The following is a 19,669-nucleotide window of genomic DNA, read 5'->3' as shown; positions in this document are numbered from 1 at the left end:
ATTTTGGGCTCTAGCAATAGCAAATATAACCAAAGCTATGAATAGACCATTGGCTGAATATTCCTAGTGAGAATGTATTTCTTCAGCCAAGTATGAATAGCCACTATACATGACTGCAAAGTGAGAATTTGGGCATTTTCTCTTTTATGTTCACCTGGCATTAAAAAAAAAATCATAAAAACTGAAAGGAGGTACATTTTCATGTGGGGCAAAATGGATTAAAGGTAGTAGTTAATATAACAAGGAAAAAATAGTATTTTTCTGGAAATATTAAATAGGCATATTTTAATCCTGGTATCTAAAAAATAGTGGTGCAAGTTAGTAGATGTGTTAGCTTGTCCTCATAAATTGTCTACACGAATTTCTCACTTGGTTTAAATGTCATGGTGTTTTAGATGACTTCCTCCTGTGGTATTTTGAGTGTGGAAGATAGCAAAGGTCATGACCATTTGTGGTCAATAAACAGTTTTGTTCCACCCTCTCCCAGAGCAAGAAGATTTAGGCTGGTTATTAATTCAGGTGGCCTGGCTAAAATCCATCTTCAGTAATTACATTTCTGTCTACCTAAAATTGATAATGCAGTTTCAGCGAGAGAACTTATTCATGGTTGTCATCAGTTAAAAAAAAAAAAAACACACAGAAATGCAGTATCAACAAACACTGTATTATGCTCTAAAAAGAACAAAGGTTTCATTTTGCTCCAATGTGAATGCTCTTAAAGACTAAAATAACTAAACAGATAACATTTACTATTTGTCACCAGCTAGTGCACTTTAAGCAACAAGAAATCTCTCAGACCATTAAACATTCTGTTAAGTAATTTATATGAAAATATCTTAGAAAGTCTACTCTAATCTCTCTCTTATCCATTTACCTTTCTGCTCCCAATCCCTGTTCAACTTTCTCTTGTTCTCTGAAGCCTTTGGTGCCCCACCTCCCATCTGCTAAGTTAGATTAGGCCCCCTTTTCCACCGTCTTGGAACACTTCAATTATAGTGCATGTTGTGCTATCCCTGCTTTTTGTTGGACTGTTAGGTCATGGAAATAGTAACCCATATATTACCCTTCTTTGTATTCCCCAATTCAGCACCATGCTTTATATATGCTCTATTCAAGCATGCAATAAAGGTTTGTTGAACACATGAATATAAAATCAACATTTTCTGCACATTTAAATGTAGGTTAAATAATCTTTTGAAGAACAAATCTAGTACTATACAATAATATATAAAGGGATTAAGACTTTGCATCCAGGAAGAAAAGATGAAAATGGAGCATTTGGAGAGTTATGGTACCCAGTGTCCTAAAAAGACACCATAGTGCTATTTGTCAAACGCTGAGCCTAGGGTATGTTGCAGCTGGAACACCACTTCGAGTTGGTGTGCATGCTTTTGTCACATCCACAGAGATGGCTTTAACTTAAGAGAGGATGCATCTTCTGAGAAAAAGAAATGGACAGAATATCAAGGCCTGGTCAAATGGACTGGGGTTATAGATGGGGGCTCTTGTCCCATGCAGGGCAGGAAATCAGGTGATTAATGAGGAGACAACAGAATGAGGTCACGTCAGTACCTAGCCTTGGTGTCCCAAGCAACACCAGGAATACAGATTCTAAGGGTTACAAGGTATTAGATATACTATCCCATTGTATGCCTTTACAGCAATCCATCCAAAGCAGTCCCATACTGATAGATATTTAGGCTGCATCCGGTATTTTCTATTGCTACAATGAGAAACTGATGTATAAATGTGTATATGTTTGCTACTCCAAGAGGAGAATTGCTGGGTCAAAGTGTTAATGAATTTGTAATTTTGATAGTTATTTCCATATTACTGTACACATGATTTATACCTATTCATATTCTCACCAAAAATATATGAGTGTCTTTTTCATACACCTTTATCAATCCACATTATTATTCCTTTTTGATCTTTGCCAATCTGTTAGGAGAGAAAAATTTTTGATATAGTTTTAATCTGCATTTCTCTAAGAGTGATATTTGCATCATTTCAGATTTAGGAGCTGTGTTTCTTTTTTATGTACAGTATATTTATATCTATTAGTTATTTTCCATTGAATGTCTGATATTTCTCTTATTGACTTAAAAATACCCCATATATTAAGGAAATAAAACTCCATTGTGAGCTGCAAATATTTGCTCACAATTTATTGTTTTCTTTAAACTTTTACTAACTTTGTTTCTTATTATACAAACCTTTTTTTTAGTCTTATGTAAACAAATGTACAATCTTCTCTTTTCTGGCATTAAGTTTTTATGTACCACTTGGAAAAGGCTTTCTCAATCAAAAATTATAAAAGCTTGCTGTGTTCAAATCCTAGTTTTCCTCTAACTACCTGGATAAATCACTTAATTGATCTGGGCCTATTCTTTTCTCTATGAGATGGAATAATGATACCGCCTAATTCATAGGGTTGCTGTGAGGACTACGTAAGATAATAGTTATAATGTAATAATTAACATAATGTTTGGCTTATATTAACAAGGTAATAACAAGAGTAATAATAATAAATAGTTGTTTTGTTGTCGTTGAATGAAATGAGTGCTGAACAAATTACCTTTTTTTTTTTTCCTAAAGAACCCATTTTTTTTTCCCTAGTTCTTACATTGGTAAATGGAGACAATATTGAGCCAGTCCTCCTATGTGGAAAATTAACCTCATCAGTCCTCTCTAAAATCTTTATTGAACATGGACAAAGTCACATCTAAAATGAAGCTTTAGGAGTTGACATAAGAAGTGAATGTTACTGAACAACTTACTCTGTTATTGTAAACAAGCTTGCCTAGAACCAAACTACTGATGGACACTGAAACTCTCCAGATTTTGTTGAACATATTTGTTTGTGTGGGCAGCTGCTGTGTTGATTTCAAAGTAGTTAGATTTATTTATGATTGCCATAGAAACGACATGAAGATGCATTTTCCACCAAACACACCTAGCAACCCTGTGGATGTCTGTATACTCAATTTATCCATGGTTACCCTGGGGATTGCTCAGAATATGAATGTCCCTACCATTTCTTCAAGCTCACAATTGTAAACTAACATCTTGATGATTTTGTTTCCCTGCCAAAAAGAGAAGGTGCTTCCCGTGGTTACATTGCACTACTACTGGAATAGACTCGAAAACAAATGTCTATCTAAAATAAATGACATAATTCAGAACCCCTTGTATTGTTATATTGTATGTGGGGAAACACTTTGTTCCAAATTAAGTTGTAATATTTATTGAAGATTTCAATACCTCACATATGTTGCATATAAAAACTTTCGTATTCCATTTTTTGCTCTTAAATATGTATTCCATTTTTCTGCTCTTAAATAAATTGTTCTCCAAATACCACAGAATCACATGAGCTCATTATAGTCAGTAAGCCAGTGCAAATCATCATCACCATCATCATCTTCTAATACACTAACTCCCTCCTGCAAAATTGAATTATGGTAAAAAAAAAAGTTTGTTAAATTAATCTCTGGTTAAATTATAACAGATTCATTTTACTGCAACATTTGTTTCATGAACAATCCCTCCTCCTCCACTGGTGCTTTACAAAGAGAAAATATTAAATTGTAAAGCAGGGTAGGTCATATTGTAGAGAGTTGAAATAATATAATTCTAGACTTTGGAACTTAGGAAGACTTTTTTTAAAAATTTTTTATTATGGAACTTAGGAAGACTTTAAAAATGAATTGGTCTTCCTTTCATTTGGAAGTTAAGTTGACTAGGATCACCCCATTAGCAGGAACAGAGTTGGTCTAAATTCAAGGACACTAAACTGATATTCACTCAACAAACATTTACTTAACAACTAGTATAGACTTGACAAGTCTTGGGTCCCGATAACATAAAGATATATAGACATAGCTTTTGTCCTCAAGAAATTCACAACATTGTAAAGAAAAGGTCAGACTTTTAGATTTTCTGGTCCCTTTCCTCCTCTTTAGGTTGATCCAGGTACTTTGTTTTCTAATTATCTAAATCAGGGGTAGAACTTGGGTTTAGGTATTATTAGCAAGTACAACTTGGATATAGGTAAATTAACAAAAGCATACAAAGTAACTGGAAGGAAGAGTCTGAATGAACTAGTGAATACAGTTGAAAAAGAAAGATCCCAGAAAAGAAGACAGTAGATACATTTGATTACACAGATTTTGACATGACAAGGTATATATCTTTTCTTTGTGGCACAAGGAAAGAAAAGCTGATGATACCTCTGGCAGGGTATGAACTGGCTAAAGAAAAAATGTTATGACCCTAACCTGAAATGAGGAAACAGAAAGGGGAAGAAGGAACAGTGTAAATTATTTCAATCAGAGTTGGACTAGAAAAAGAACTTTCAATAAGCAACCATTCAATAATCATTTATTTGTTACCTAATATGTGCATTTAAACTCAGGAATATGGTGGTGTAGAAAGAACCAGAGAGGTCAGATTCCGTTTTACAAGTGCATATTGAGTGTCCAGCTATGTGACAAGCACTCTGGTAGGTGCTAGGGATATGGAATTAAACAAGCTTTGCCCAGCTTCTGTCCCAGGAACTTTATCAGAGGGTACAGGCAAAAACAAAACAAAACAAAACAAAGCAAACAACAACGACAAAAAAAAAAAAAAAAAACAGGTAATTCTACAATGCAATATGTGCTTTGGAAGGAGAAGGCCAGTTTTCTGTGGGTCACTGAGGAAAACTTATTCCACACAGAAGAAAAGTTTATAAAGCTTCAGAGGTAAAGGGGTATATTATACACCTTAGAAATGAAAAATTAAAAGTTGATTCTAGACTATAAAGAGAAGGTAATGTGAGAGGAAGCTGCCTGAATCACATCATTCAGGACTTTGTAAACACTGAAAAAGAGTTGGGATTATTTCAGAGGTCAGTGGGGAGACATTTAGAGGTTTCAGTTGGGGGTGTGATGGGAGTAGATGTGCTCTTTAGAATCACTCTGGCTTCAGTGTGAATATCTGAAGAAGGGCAATACTAGATGCCTAAAAACCAGCCAAGGGCTTTATCTAGAATTCTGGCAGGAAATTACAATCACTTGTACTAGTGAATGGTTGTAGAGATGAAGAGCAATTTCTCACTTGGATAATTGGTTAGAGTGTGATACCATTCCCTGAGGGCAAAGAACAAAAAATCAGCTTTGCTCAAGCAGATATTAAGTTTTGGAGAGACTGAACTGAAGTGTTCTTTGTCTCCCAGATAGAGATCTAGAAGTAGAATGCACAGGTTTTATATAGGTTGAGGGTTTGGGAATAGTCTCCATTTAAATGCTTATTAAAGCCATGAAAAAAGGGGTGCCTGGGTGGCTCAGTTGGTTAAGCGACTGCCTTTGGCTCAGGTCATCATCCTGGAGTCCCAGGATCGAGCCCCGCATCGGGCTCCCTGCTGAGCAGGGAGTCTGCTTCTCCTTCTGACCCTCCCCCCACCTTGTGTGCTCTCTCTCTCAAATAAATAAATTAAATCTTAAAATAAATAAATAAATAAATAAATAAATAAATAAATAAATAAAGCCCTGAAACAAGAGATCACATAAGCAAAGAGTATGGAGTGGAGAGAAAGAAAGGAACCAAGATAGCACTCCAAGAATGCTTATGTTTAGGATACTGAGAGGACTGAGTAGAATACCAAAGAAAGATGATAAAGGTGAGAGTTGGGGAATCAGAGAATGTAGAAATGTAGCTCTCAGTGGAGGAGAAAGTTGACATTAGCTGGAGGAGGAATGTGAGAATGAAAAATAAGGGATATTTTCAAAAAGATGATTATCCTTCTATACTCAAGAGAGGGATCCATTACAACAAAGACTCTGGAGAAGGAGGAGTGGTGGTGGTAGAATTGGTGATTGATTGCATTAACTTACCCAAATAGATGGAGAAGTTGGGAGCCAGAGCACAGGGGAGTTCAATTTGTACAAGAGAAATCATGCTACTTTCCTTGCAAAATTCCCAAAGAGAAGTAAAAAAGGTAGATAGGTAGAGGTAATTTGTGGTTGTAACTGCAAGAAGTTGAGAGAATTCTAGTCTTATGTCTACTACAGTCCCTTTCTATTAAGGGGCAAGGGGCTATGAGTAAAATGGAAGTGGTGGGCTCAGAGGTTGGGGAAGAATGGGAGATCTGAAATTGTCACTAGGGAAAACTGAGAAAGACTTCACTAAGAAAATATAAATTATTGCTGACCAGCACTGAGGGCCCAGTCAAAGTTGGAAGCCAACTATTTTCAGTGGCTCAAATATGCCTAGTTGAGTGAATTCCTCAGCAGCATTCAGAATTACAGGATAATCAGATGGATGTAGGTTTGTAATTTTGCCAGGCAAATATCACAGATGTACTATAATGTAAGTTAGTGAAGCAAATATCTTGACCCAAGTGTGTTTAAAGTGATGGACTATTAAATCTAAGTTCTTTACAGATGGAAATGAATCCAAGAAGACATTGATAACTTTAGGGAGAAAAGCAGGACTTAGAGACCCTGTGAGGAGAAAGAACAGGTATAGAGAAAGAGATGGGGGTGCCTGGGTGGCTCATTCGGTTGAGGGTCTGACTCTTGATTTAAGCTCAAGTCATGATCTTGGGATCCTGGGATCGAACTCTGCATTGGGCTGCATGCTCAATGGGAAATCTGCTTGAGATTCTCTCTCCTCTCCCTCCGCCCCTTCCCTCACTTGGATGCATGCACTCTCTCTCTGTCTCTCAAATAAATAGATCTTTTTTAAAAAAAGAAAAAGAGCTGTAGTGAACAGGCAGAAAGGCTATGGGTTCTGTTGATTAAAAAAACAAACAAAAAAACTCAAACAAAAAAAAATTAAAAATACCTGATTATATCTATGTAAATGGTGGCATATTACACAGTTAAGAATATTTGACTTTATATCCAAAGATGTTATAGAAATTGTCATCTATGGGAGAGATACGAATAGATCAGAAGTATAAATAAATGTATTTACATGGAAAAATTTACTTAATAATGGTTTTCTTTGTAATTTACTTAAAAAAAGTTTGAGGTTTCCTCAAAACAGAGGATCATAGGGGAAGAGAGGAAAAAATAAAAGAAGATGAAACTAGAGAGGGAGACAAACCATAAGAGACCCTTAATCATAGGAAAGAAACTGAGGGTTGCTGGAGAGGAGGGGGTGGGGGGATGGGGTAAGTTTGTGATGGACATTAAGGAGGGCATGTGATGTAATGAGCACTGGGTATTATATAAGACTGATGAGTCACAGACCTGTACCTCTGAAACCAATAATATATTATATGTTAATTAATTGAATTTATATTAAAAAAAACAAAACACAAAACAAAACAACAACAACAAAAAGTCTGAGGTTTCCTGCTGAAAAATTGCATTACAAACAGTCCATAATCCTTTGAAAATCTTCCCAAGTTTTTAAATTGTCTTCATCTTTTACTTAAGTGTCATACTTAGAAGGAGGTGTTATGGCAAGGGGTAGAAGGAAAATCAGTGACTATGAGGAGGAAGAAGACTTCATTGAGTCATTTCTCAACATGTGGATCCCTTCATGAATGTGAAAAGAGAATCAGAACACTAACAAGAATTTGGGCACCTTACAAGCACTTGAAAAGTGTGGTAACACCTAACCAATTGCTTTTACTTTTTTTCTATGTATTTCACAAAATCCAATTTGTTTGTAATGATTTTCTGTATAGTGGAAGATTGCTATTGCTACTGACATCCATCAGTATCTGCTTATTTGACACTAATGGAAAAAGGATGAGGACTTTAAATATAGGACAATTTATTTATCCATTTTACCACTGTGGACATTCGGTGTATTTCAAGTGGGGGGCTGTTAAACTACAGTGTGGCTATGGACATTATTTTATATGTCTTCATTATTCATACAAGCAAGATTTTCCCTAGGGTAAATTTTTAAGAGAGATGATACTCCATTTTGGGGTATAAACATGATCAGCTTTTTAGTTAATGTCAAGCAGTTTTCCCAAATGGTTGTATGAATTTATACTCCCCTCAACAGTGAATGAAGGCTCCTGTTGCTCCATACTCTTGGGAATCCAGGGTTTTCATTCAAGACATGAGTCTGAACTTCCATCCTCTTAGAGCTGAAGATGTTATATCTTATCACTTCTTTGTAGTTGACAATTTAAAACACAGCTTCTGGTCTGTAGAGTTGGCTGATGCCTCAAGCAAAAGCAGATTATAACACTGGTTTACCTCTTTGTTATCACGCTTTCTTGCAAATTTTGGCCTCCTGTTGTTTCTATTACTTACTGACAGCCCAGGCAGGCTTTTTAGTGTTGCTTATTTGTTTTTAATACAGAGTTTTAGGTGTTCTAGATGAGAAAATAAATAAATAAAATAACAATGAACAGAAATACAAAGGATCATGAGAGACTACTATGAATAACTGTGTGTCTATAGACTGGACAACTTAGGAGAAATGAATATATTCCTAGAAAAATACAACTTACCAAAACTGAATCATGAAGAAATAGAAAATCTAAACAGACCAAAGTGAGTAAGGAGATTGAATCAGTAATCAAAAACCTCCCAACAAGGAAAAGCCCAAGACCAGATGGTTTCACGGATGAATCTTATTAAACATTTGAAGAAGAATTCATGCCAATCCTTCTCAAACTCTTCCAAAAAATCTAAGAGGAAGGAACACTCCCAAACTCATTTTATGAAGCCAGGATTTTTCTGATGCCAAAGGCAGATAAGGACACTACAAGAAAAACGAACAAAAAAACACAAATAACTATAGGCCAATATCCATGATTAATATAGATGCAAAAATTTTCAACCAAATACTAGCAAGCCAAATTCAACAGCATATTAAAAGGATCAGACACCACGGTCAAGTGGGATTCATCGTGGGAATGCACGAATGGTTCAACTTATGCAAATCAATAAATGGGATTCATAACATTAATAGAATAAGAAATAAAAATTATATGATCATCTTAATAGATGCAGAAAAGGCATTTGATAAAATTCAATATCCATTCATGATAAAACCTCTCAACAAATTGAGTATAGAAGAAACATAACAACATAATAAAGGCTGTAAATGACAAGCTCATACAGCTAACATCATACTCAATGGTGAAATGTTGAAAGCTTTTTCTCTAAGATCAAGAACAAAACAAGGGTGCCCACAATCACCACTCCTATTTAACACAGTATTGGAAGCCCTAGTCAGAGCAATCAAGCAAGAAAAAGAAATAAAAGTCACCTGAATTGTGAAGGAAGAAGTAAAACTGTCCTGTTGGCAGATAAAATGATTTTATACAGAGAAAATCCTAAAGATTCCACCAAAATAGTGTTAGATCTAGTCAACATATTCTGTAAAGTTGTAAGATACAAAATCAACATACAAAAATCAATTGAGTTTCTATGTACTAACAATGAATTATCTGGAGAAGAAATTTTTTAAAAAGATTTATTTATTTATTTTAGAGAGAAAGAGAGAATAAGTGGGAGGGTTAGAGGGAGAGGAAGAGAGAATCCCAGCAGACTCTGTGCTGAGCATGGTGCCCATTGCAGGGCTTGACCTCATGACCTTGAGATCACGACCTGAGCCAAAACCAAGAGTTGGATGCTTAACCAACTGTGCCACCCAGGCACCCCTGGAAAAGAAATTTTTAAAAATCATTTATAATAGCATCAAAAACAAAAACTTAAAAATATATTTAACCAAGGAGATGGAAGATCTGTACACTGAAAACTATAAAATATTCATGAAAGAAATTGAAGAAGATGCAAATAAATGGAAAGATATCCTGTGTTCATGGAACAGAAGAATTAATATTGTAAAATGTCCATGCTACTTAAAGTCATCTATACATTCAGTGCAATTGCTATCAAAATTCCAATGACATTTTTTTACAGAAATAGAAAAAGCAATCCTAAAGTTCATTTTGAACTTCAAAAGACCCTGAGTGGACAAAGCAATTCTGAGGATGAACAAGTCTAAAGGCATAACACTAGCTGACTTCAAACTATATTACAAAGCTAGAGTAATCAAAACAGTATGGTACTGGCATAAATTTAAGTCAGACAGCTAACATACTGTATAATCTCACTTCTGTGTGGAATATAAATAAACCAACAGAAACAGATGGGTGGATGCCAGAGGCGGGCATAGGAGGTAGGGGAAATGGGTGAAGGTTGTCAAAAGGTATAAACTTCCAGTTATAAGATAAGCAAGTTCTGGGCATTTGACATAGAGCATGACTACTATAGTTAACAATAATGCATTGTATATTTGAAAGTTGCCAAGAGAGCAGATCTTAAAAGTTCTCATCACAAGGAAAAAATTATAATTATGTAACATGATAGATATTAATTCAACTTTTTCTTGTAATAATTTTATAATATATATCTTTAAAAGCATTATGTTCTATACCTTAAACTTATACAATGTTATATGTCAATTATATTTCAATAAAACTGGAAAAAAAATAAAAATTTGCCAGGTAACTTTCAGTTCAGTCAAGATTGAGAACCATACTCAATGTCTGTGACCATTTCATCCTACTTTATTGTTCTCCAATGCATCTGGCATTATGCTTTATTTACCTCTATCTAAAATATTTTATATTTATTCATTTGTGCATTTATTTTCTATTTCTGCCCCTTGTAATACATGATACATGAGAGAGAGTTCTTATTTCATTATTCATTTCTTTTATCCCCAGTGCCTGGGGCAATAAATGGCATGGTAGGTACTCAATGAATATTTGTTGAATGAAGGAATGGGGAAATAGAGTATATGTTAATCAATATTTCATGAATAAATAAGTGAATAAATGAATTTCCCTTTTGTCACCGAACAATTAACTAATGCTATTTCCTCTGTAGGCCTTCTGGATCTTGCTATTTAAAATTAATCTCTTTCTGGGGCACCTGGGTGGCTCAGTTGGTTAGGCGACTGCCTTCGGCTCGGGTCATGATCCCGGAGTCCTGGGATGGAGTCCCACGTCGGGCTCCCAGCTCAGCGGGGAGCTTGCTTCTCCCTCTGACCCTATCCCCTCTCATGCTGTTTCTCTGTCTCTCTCTCAAATAAATAAATAAATAAAATCTTGGAAAAAATAAAAATAAAAAAATAAAATTAATCTCTTTCTGTACTACTATTCTTTGACACTATTTTTTTTATTATTATTCCTCAAGAGGTGATTCAATTAGTACTATATCTTTCAAAATATCTATCTATTGTGTGTTTTACAAAGTAGTCAACATGTTGTTTTGAATTTAATTGTATTTTACATTCAACTTAACAGGTATCTCACAAAATGAATTTGGAAATTCAAATTAAATATTAATGTAGTTCTAAAACTTACAGATAGTGCTAAAGATAACACAGGACCAAAAATATTCTCAAGCTAAATGTGACTAGACTACAATACATGAACCAGGGAAATCTAATGTATTTAACATAGCTTAAGAAAAAGACATTGAAGAAGAGAAGCTTTCCATTATTATATAATGTGATTATATTGGATTCATGAACTGGATTTATGATACTTCTCTAGGAGCTATGTTGTTTCATTTCAGAGAAACTGTAGGACTCTGGAGAATATTACAGTTGGGTGATAGAACCATGCAGTAATAGCAGCATGTGACATGTACAAACTGAATGACCATGGGAAAAATCACTCAATCTTTACCTAACCCAGTCTCCTTAGTGGTTTGTCTCATGGGATTTTTGAAGAATAACGTAAATTAATGCATGTGTGTGAAAATGCTTGTAACTGCTAAGGTGTTGTGTTTAAAGTATTAATGAAACTGTAAGATAAAAAATAAAGATGTATTTCATATCTTCAAATATATGTTGATGATTCTTTTAGATGAGGTCTTATTTCAAGAATATGTATAGAATTTATTGTAATATCAATGTATAAAAGTAATGCATGCTACACATGACACCAAACAAGATTAGATAATATACAACCTTATTCACTCAATCCTGTGATGTAGTTAACATTGTAGTTATAATAGTGGATCACATTTTATAGAAGACACTGAAGTTTAGAAAACTGCAATGACTCAACTAAAGACATTCAGTTAGATTTGATTCTGGATCTGCCTGGTAAATCTGCAGTGCCACAGACAAAACCCAAAGGAAGGCTTAGTAGTGAAATTTTAAAACAGAGCTCACTAGTATTTGATGGTACTGTTTCAATAAGAGCACTTTCAATTGATATATGATTTACAAAGATACTTTAAGTAACGATGATAAACGAGAAGTCATCATAAATATTGATATAATCATAAGTTTCTCCAAAAGTACAAACTAAACTCAGTATAACACAAAATAAACTCAAATCAAGAGTAACTTGTTAATGCATTGTGATTCATCATAGATATTCTATTTTATTAGATAAATTTATACAAATTATATTCGGTACTGTCCTATACAAGATTATCGTGGCAAAAACCAAACTCAGACAGTTCTGATTCATTAAGGGTGTCCTGGTTTGTTCTCATCCCTGTGTACAGCCTGTGCCCTTGAAGAGGGTCTGGTGAGTTTAGGAGACTCCTGGTGGCATCTTCCAGGCATGGTGACGTGTGATGACAATTTCATTAAAAGTAGCTTGATTATTTATCCACTGAAGACTCTCCCAGGTCAAGTGATGTCTAATGCTACTTCACATTAATGTTTGTAAAAGTAGTCCTCATAAACCTCAGTGTTTCATCTTCTTTTTTTTTTTTGTAAACTGCCTTTAATTGGGGTGAGTAACCACGAGGATAATATTGATTACTTCGATTACAGGCTTGAGTTCCATAAAATCAGATTTTTCAGACAACATGTAGCATGTTTACTATTTTGTTATTTTCTATAATAAAAATGTTCTCACTTAAAAACCAATGGTAAGGGGCACCTGGGTGGCTCAGTCGTTAAGCGTCTGCCTTCGGCTGAGGTCATGATCCCAGGGTCCTAGGATCGAGCCCCACATCCGGCTCCTTGCTCGGCGGGAAGCCTGCTTCTCCCTCTCCCACTCCCTTTGCTTGTATTCCTTCTCTCGCTGTGTCTCTCTCTGTCAAATAAATAAAATCTTAAAAAAAAAAGGTAAATGTTATATGAAATAAATACAAATTTAAAGCACAGATTAATTTATGGTAATATTACATATAATACACATAACCTAATCTTGCAATATCCTGAGGTTTGTGTTGATTTAGCAGGGTCTAAATCTTCTGAGTGAGAAACCTCCCCTAGGCAACTGTTATTCTAGGACCCCAATCCATTTTGTATCTAGAACCAAAGGACAGTTTTACTCTTTCCTTATTAGCCACATTGCTTTGCTTAAGCTGGTATCAAATGATGAGAAATAACATATTCTCTCTTCAGTATCAACATAACAGTGGTGTACCTAACATCTCTTTATTTTTTTAAAGATTTTATTTATTTATTTGAAAGAGAGAAATGTAGCGAGAGAGGGAACACAAGGAAGGGGGAGGGGGAGAGGGAGAAGCAGGCTTCCTGCCGAGCAGGGAGCCCGATGCAGGGCTCGATCCCAGGACTCTGGGATCATGACCTGAGCCCAAGGCAGATTCTTAATGACTGAGCCACCCAGGCGCCCCCTTAACCGCTCTTTAATATGGACATCACCTTTCTCTCCCCCATACCTCTGCTCTAGTCCCATTAAGAGCTGAAGGTGACCATCTTGAGGTTATGTGGAGAGAGCCTGTTTGGAAATGCAGCCCTTCAGTGGAAAGCAGAATCCAAATTTTTTTTTTTAATATTGCAAATGTGAGCTGTGTTTATACCACTGTTAAAAGGAATAATTCTAATGAGAATTCCTAACATTCTTAATCAGCTATAAATTTCTCTTTGGATCCTTTTAATATCATTTTCTCTTAGGGCAAAACAGAAAGAGAAGCAATGGTAGAGTTGAATGATTACGCTACTCCGCGAGTAAGCCCACCCTCAACTGTTTTCTACTGTTAGGCTTTACAGTTACCTAATCTGGTCTGTCAGAAAGATTGGTGAGCCAAAGGTGTGTTATAGACGGGCCAATATACTGCTCCTTCCAGCCTGGGTGCACCTGGTTGTAAGCTGCAGCTCCTGGAGGTGCTCCAGCCCTGTCTCCAAGTGTGCTGTATTAATATGATAACTTTCTGTGTGAGCTATGACGTGAGAAAAAGGTTGTGCACATAGAGCTAGACCTTATGTCATTCTTAACTTACTTAGAAGGCTGAACAAATTTTACAAATTAAACACAGGTTCCTGGGGATATTGATTCAGTAGGTCTGAGGTTGGATAAAATGTATTTTAAAAGAGCTCCCCAGATGATTCTGATTACCTTTCAGGTTTAAGAAACATTAGACTAAATAATCTTTCCAAATTATAAAATTAAATTATTCTAAGCCTGTTTCAATTCTTCTATGGGGTTACATCACATGGGAACATCACATTTTAGAAAGAGTTTATTAGAAGCTGCCAAGGTTGTTAAGAAGATGTGGTCGTGGTGATTCCTCCTTACTTAACACCCACAAAAGAGCATCCCTGGTAGCCATATGGAAATGTGACTATGGGGATGGCATTGTATTTGACATTGTGTGCATTACAAGAAGCACGCAGCAGTGAGTGGCTTCCCAATATGGCTTAACTTAATGCCCTTCCTTCAATGTGGTGTATTAGCAAGGAGGATGATGGAAGCAAGCAAAAGATAAATAAAAATAAAAAATAAGAGTTGCTGGCTATTTTTACTTAGAAACCTCAGGAAAAAGCATTCCAGTTATGATATTTTTATTTTTTTGTCAAAGCATAAAGACAGCATTTATCATATTTTACTAACAAATGAGTCCTTCTTAGAGTTCCAGTCTTTACTAAAAGAGAAAAATATAACTCTGAAAAAATATTAGTTTCTTATACTATTTGGAAATTTTGATTTCTGAGATCAAGAAAATTGTGTCAGTATTGAAGAGGTAGATTCAGTCTGACACATGAAATATACAATGGCAAGCAGCCTGAATGAAAGATAGCCATCTTGGCAAAAGAACTAGTGTGATGCAAGATTAAACACCAAAGCTCTTAGGGATGCTTTCCTTTTTTTTTTGGAGTAACTCCTTTTGTACAAATGGGTACTCCTAATGAAATACTGCCAAACGAGGTTATCTAAGGCAACATGGTATTGGAATGAGGTTGCAAGTACTCTTAAAGGGCTATCTTTTATCAAAACTTCAAGTTATCAGATTCAAGTGAATGTAATTCAGTTAGACTAAGTACAAGTCAAAATATAATACCGATGAGAGAGAATTAATTTCCCAGGGCAAGTACTTCAGAAGATGTCAAAGCATTTGTATTTGAACTCTATAAAAAGAAGACAATAATTCTTGGTGTTTTCAATGCCTATGTTAATTGTTAATCAGAATCTCACAGTTTAATGTAATGTTATTAATTAATTGCTCAATGTTTATTGCAACATTAACAAAAACAACTTACTTGTTTGTGTATATTCTGCATATTATATTTATGAAAACATATTATTAGTGAGCTGAGAATCCTAATATGTCATAACTGAAGCAATGGTCAAGATATTAGCCCTTTAGTGATGTTTGATTTTATTGGATTAGTAGAAATAATAATGCAAATAGATGACCTTGAAGGTCATGCTTTCCGCTATAATAGCAAGTAAAAACATATAAAAAAAAATACTGAAAAAGGAAGGAAAAGCACACAAATAATGAATTCTGAAAATACTGAAAAAGGAAGGAAAAGCACACAAATAATGAATTCCAAATTTCAGATTATATTAAGCCTTGGTATAAATAAAGGAGGTGAGGATTCAAAAAATTAGTCTTGAGACACTAAAAATAGGATATTTCACTATGTAACCAATATTTTTAATTTTTAATATTTACAGAATATAAAAATGAAATGTGTAGACAATCTGGTAGGTGCTGTCCAACAAATTTAAAATCCAGATATATTTAACTGCTTAATAAACGGGCTGTTGTCAATTAGACATCACCTTAACTAGGGGATTGATTTAACATAACATCACCAATGATGGGTTAGGTTGATATCTGTGCTTCCTGAATTAATGCACTGAGAAAGATGGTGACACCACTTTGGTAGTGTTCCTGCCAAAAAGGTTTAACCTGATGCTAATCATGAGGAAAAACTCAGACAAATCCAAACAGCAAAACAAGTGCCTTAAAATCTTCAAAAATCTCAATGTCATGAGGACTTAAAAAAAAAAAAGTAGAATTCTGCTAGATGCAAGAGTACTAAAGAGAGATGATAACCAAAGTCATTTTAATCCTTGATTAGATCCTGAATTGGAAGGAAAAAGAAATAGATATAAGATATATTACTAGAATAAAAGTGATATTTGAATGTAGATGGTAAAGATAATAGTATTAATTTTTATTGCATAAATGTAATAGCTATGTTATGGTAATGTTGGAGAATTTGGGAAGAGGGGGGAGGAAGATACACAATAAAGTATTTAGAGGTGCATTTTCATGATGTCTAAAACTTTCTCAGGGTCAGAGACAATATATTATATGTATATATACTTTTGAATATATATATGTATATATACATAAGTGTGTATGTATACATATATGTATATGTCTCATATATGTGTACATATATGTATGTAGAGAGGAAAAGGGTAAAGGGAGAGGGACAGAGAGAAGGAAGGGAGGAAGGAAGAAAGGAAGGAAGGAGGGAAATGCAAAGAAATATTAAGAATTGATGACCCTAGGTAAAAGGTGTGTGTATGTTTATTGTATACTTCTTACATTTTTACTGTAAGTTAAAATTTTTCAAAAAAAATTGGGGGGCAAAGTGAGTTATTTTCTGATTTGCTTAATTCATACATTCAACAACAAACTTTTTTTCTTTTTTTTTATTATGTTATGTTAATCACCATACATTACATCATTAGTTTTTTTGGGGTTTTTTTGTTTTTAAAGATTTTATTTATTTATTTATTTGAGAGAGAGAGAGAGAGAAACAGCATGAGAGGGGATAGGGTCAGAGGGAGAAGCAGGCTCCCTGCTGAGCCGGGAGCCCAACGTGGGACTCGATCCCAGGACTCTGGGATCATGACCTGAGCCGAAGGCAGTCGCTTAACCAACTGAGCCACCCAGGCGCCCAACATCATTAGTTTTTGATAAATATTTTTTAAATTAAAAAATGTTTCATTAAAAATAACGGACATACAACACTGTATTATTTTCAGTTTCAGGTGTACAATATAGCGAGTTGATATTTATATACATTATGAAGTGGTCAACATAGTAAGTCTAGTTGCCATCTGTCACCACAAAAATTTTGTTACGATGTTACTGATGATATTCCCTATGCTGTACACATCCTGTGTTTTATTTATTTTATAACTGGAAGATTGTACGTCTTAATTATTGTCACCTATTTTGTCCATCCTCACCACCCCTCCCCTCTGGCAAGCATCAGTTGGTTCTCTGTATCTATGAGTCTGTTTCTGTTTTGTTTGGTTTGTCTGTTTGTTCTGTTTTTGTAGATTCCACCTTATAAGTGAAGTCAGATTGAATTTGCCTTTCTCTGTCTTATTTATTTCACTTAGCAGAATACCCTCTAAGTTCATCCATACTGTCTCAAATGGCTGGGTAATATTCTTTGTGTATATATGTATATGTGTGTATATACATATAACACATACAATCCAGCAATTGCACTTCTAGGTATTTAACTGAAGAAAATGAAAACACTAATTTGAGAAGACATATGCACCCCTATGTTCACTGCAGCATTATTTACATTAGCCAAGATATGGAAGCAACAACAAACCTTTATAGCATAAAAGATTTGACAGTGAGACCAGGACCTGAGCTGCAAGAAGGGCAGGGGGTTTGAAGAGGATTGTAACAGTGTAACTTGACAGTCCAAGTTCAAGTTCCAGGTGAGCACTGGCCAACTGGGAGGTTATGGCTACTTATTTCATCTTTCTGACCATCCGCTTGCTCATGTCTAACATGATGGAGTTGGACAAAGATGAGTTCAGAAGTTACATATAATTCAGATTTAGGGATTCTCAGGCAGACTGACAGGAAAAAGACAATTCTATAAAGGACTTGAAAGTAATCAGCAAGCTATGTAAGATACTAGAAAATGCTATAACCCAGGAAATGGGCAGGACTGTCTGGTGCTTAATCAGCTGGAAAACTGCAACATTTCTATTCTCCATGATGATTCCTCAAAGAAAAAGCAAAAACTGGAGTGGAACATCACCAATCTCACTAAATTATCACTACTAGCATCTGGTAGAGTACCTGGTGCTGCTGGGATTTCTACAGATATCTGAAAACAGAAAAACTCACAAATTACTTAATAATTGATGTATTCAACCATCCACATATGGCTTGGCAAAGCACATCAGTTGGACATTTGCACAAATAAAAGATGAACTGTGCTACTTGAAAGCCATTGAGGCAGTTTTTTTTTTTTTAATTCATTGTGGGAAAGATTTTCAACATAGAATGGACTATGGACAGATCACATATATGAATCACTGGCCGAGGATTCTTAATTTGAAAGTATGACAATTTGTTTATGTCCATTTCTTTCTGTTTATCAAATCCATTTTTGGAAAATTTGAAAAGACTGTTTTTTTTTTATTATGTTATGTTAATCACCATACATTACATCATTAGTTTTTGATGTAGTGTTCTATGATCCGTTATTTGCGTATAACACCCAGTGCTCTAGCTTAAAACATTCTGAAACGCTGTAATTACCATAAGGAAATGTGGACATGAGATCTACAAAAAGGGGAGATATTGACTGACTTGAAATCTATCAAAAAAGATAATTCTAATACTGTTCTTTCCATATGAAAGGAGTCTTAATGTACATAGTAAAGCCCAAGCTTCTTTCCTGGTACTTGAGTCTCTGACAGTCTAGTCTTACTCTTTATACTGTATGTTAAGCATATACATTATACTTCTTGCCCAGAGTCATTCACATGACACTCTGAGCTTATTATACTGTTAGCATTTCCTGGACAAACACTGCTCTCTCATACTCATGACTTTGGAGAACATCCTTATCCTCATCTTTACCTCATGTGAGGTTATAATTACACCATCTCCATGAAACTTTCCCCTAGGAGGCAGTATAGTGCAGTGTTTAAGAGGACCTTTTAAAGTCAGAAAAATCTTGAGAGTGAGCTTTCCAGGTGGAGAAGTGTTGCTTAACCCCACTGAGCCTCATTTTAAAAGGTTTTTCATTTTAAAAAATGATGTAACAATAGTGCTTATAGCATAAAATTATTAATAAAATTAAATGAAATAATGTGTATAAAATGTTTAGCACAGAGACTGCCCCAAAGCAAAAGAATTCTCTGCTCTCTCTCCACAATTTCTCTCCTATCTCTACTTTTACTACTGTTTGTGATTCCAAACATTTTATTTGCCCTCTTATGGCACTTATCACATTCTGCCTATCACTCAATAAGCCAAGCATTCTGTCCCCATCGTTAGATTGAGAACACAAAGAGTACGTTTCCCATCTTTGTTTATCTATAGAATAAAAAACAGTGGTTTATATAACACAGGTGCTTAACAAATATTCACTTAAATGGATTGAATTATTGAATTTTTTAACATGAACACTTTTTCTTTTGATGTTAACATTGAATCTACTAAATCTATCATACTAACACTGAATATTCAAAAGA

This window comes from Neomonachus schauinslandi, chromosome 8 (assembly GCF_002201575.2).
Source record: "Neomonachus schauinslandi chromosome 8, ASM220157v2, whole genome shotgun sequence".
NCBI lineage: Eukaryota > Metazoa > Chordata > Mammalia > Carnivora > Phocidae > Neomonachus > Neomonachus schauinslandi.
Note: the sequence above shows the minus strand (reverse complement) of the source record.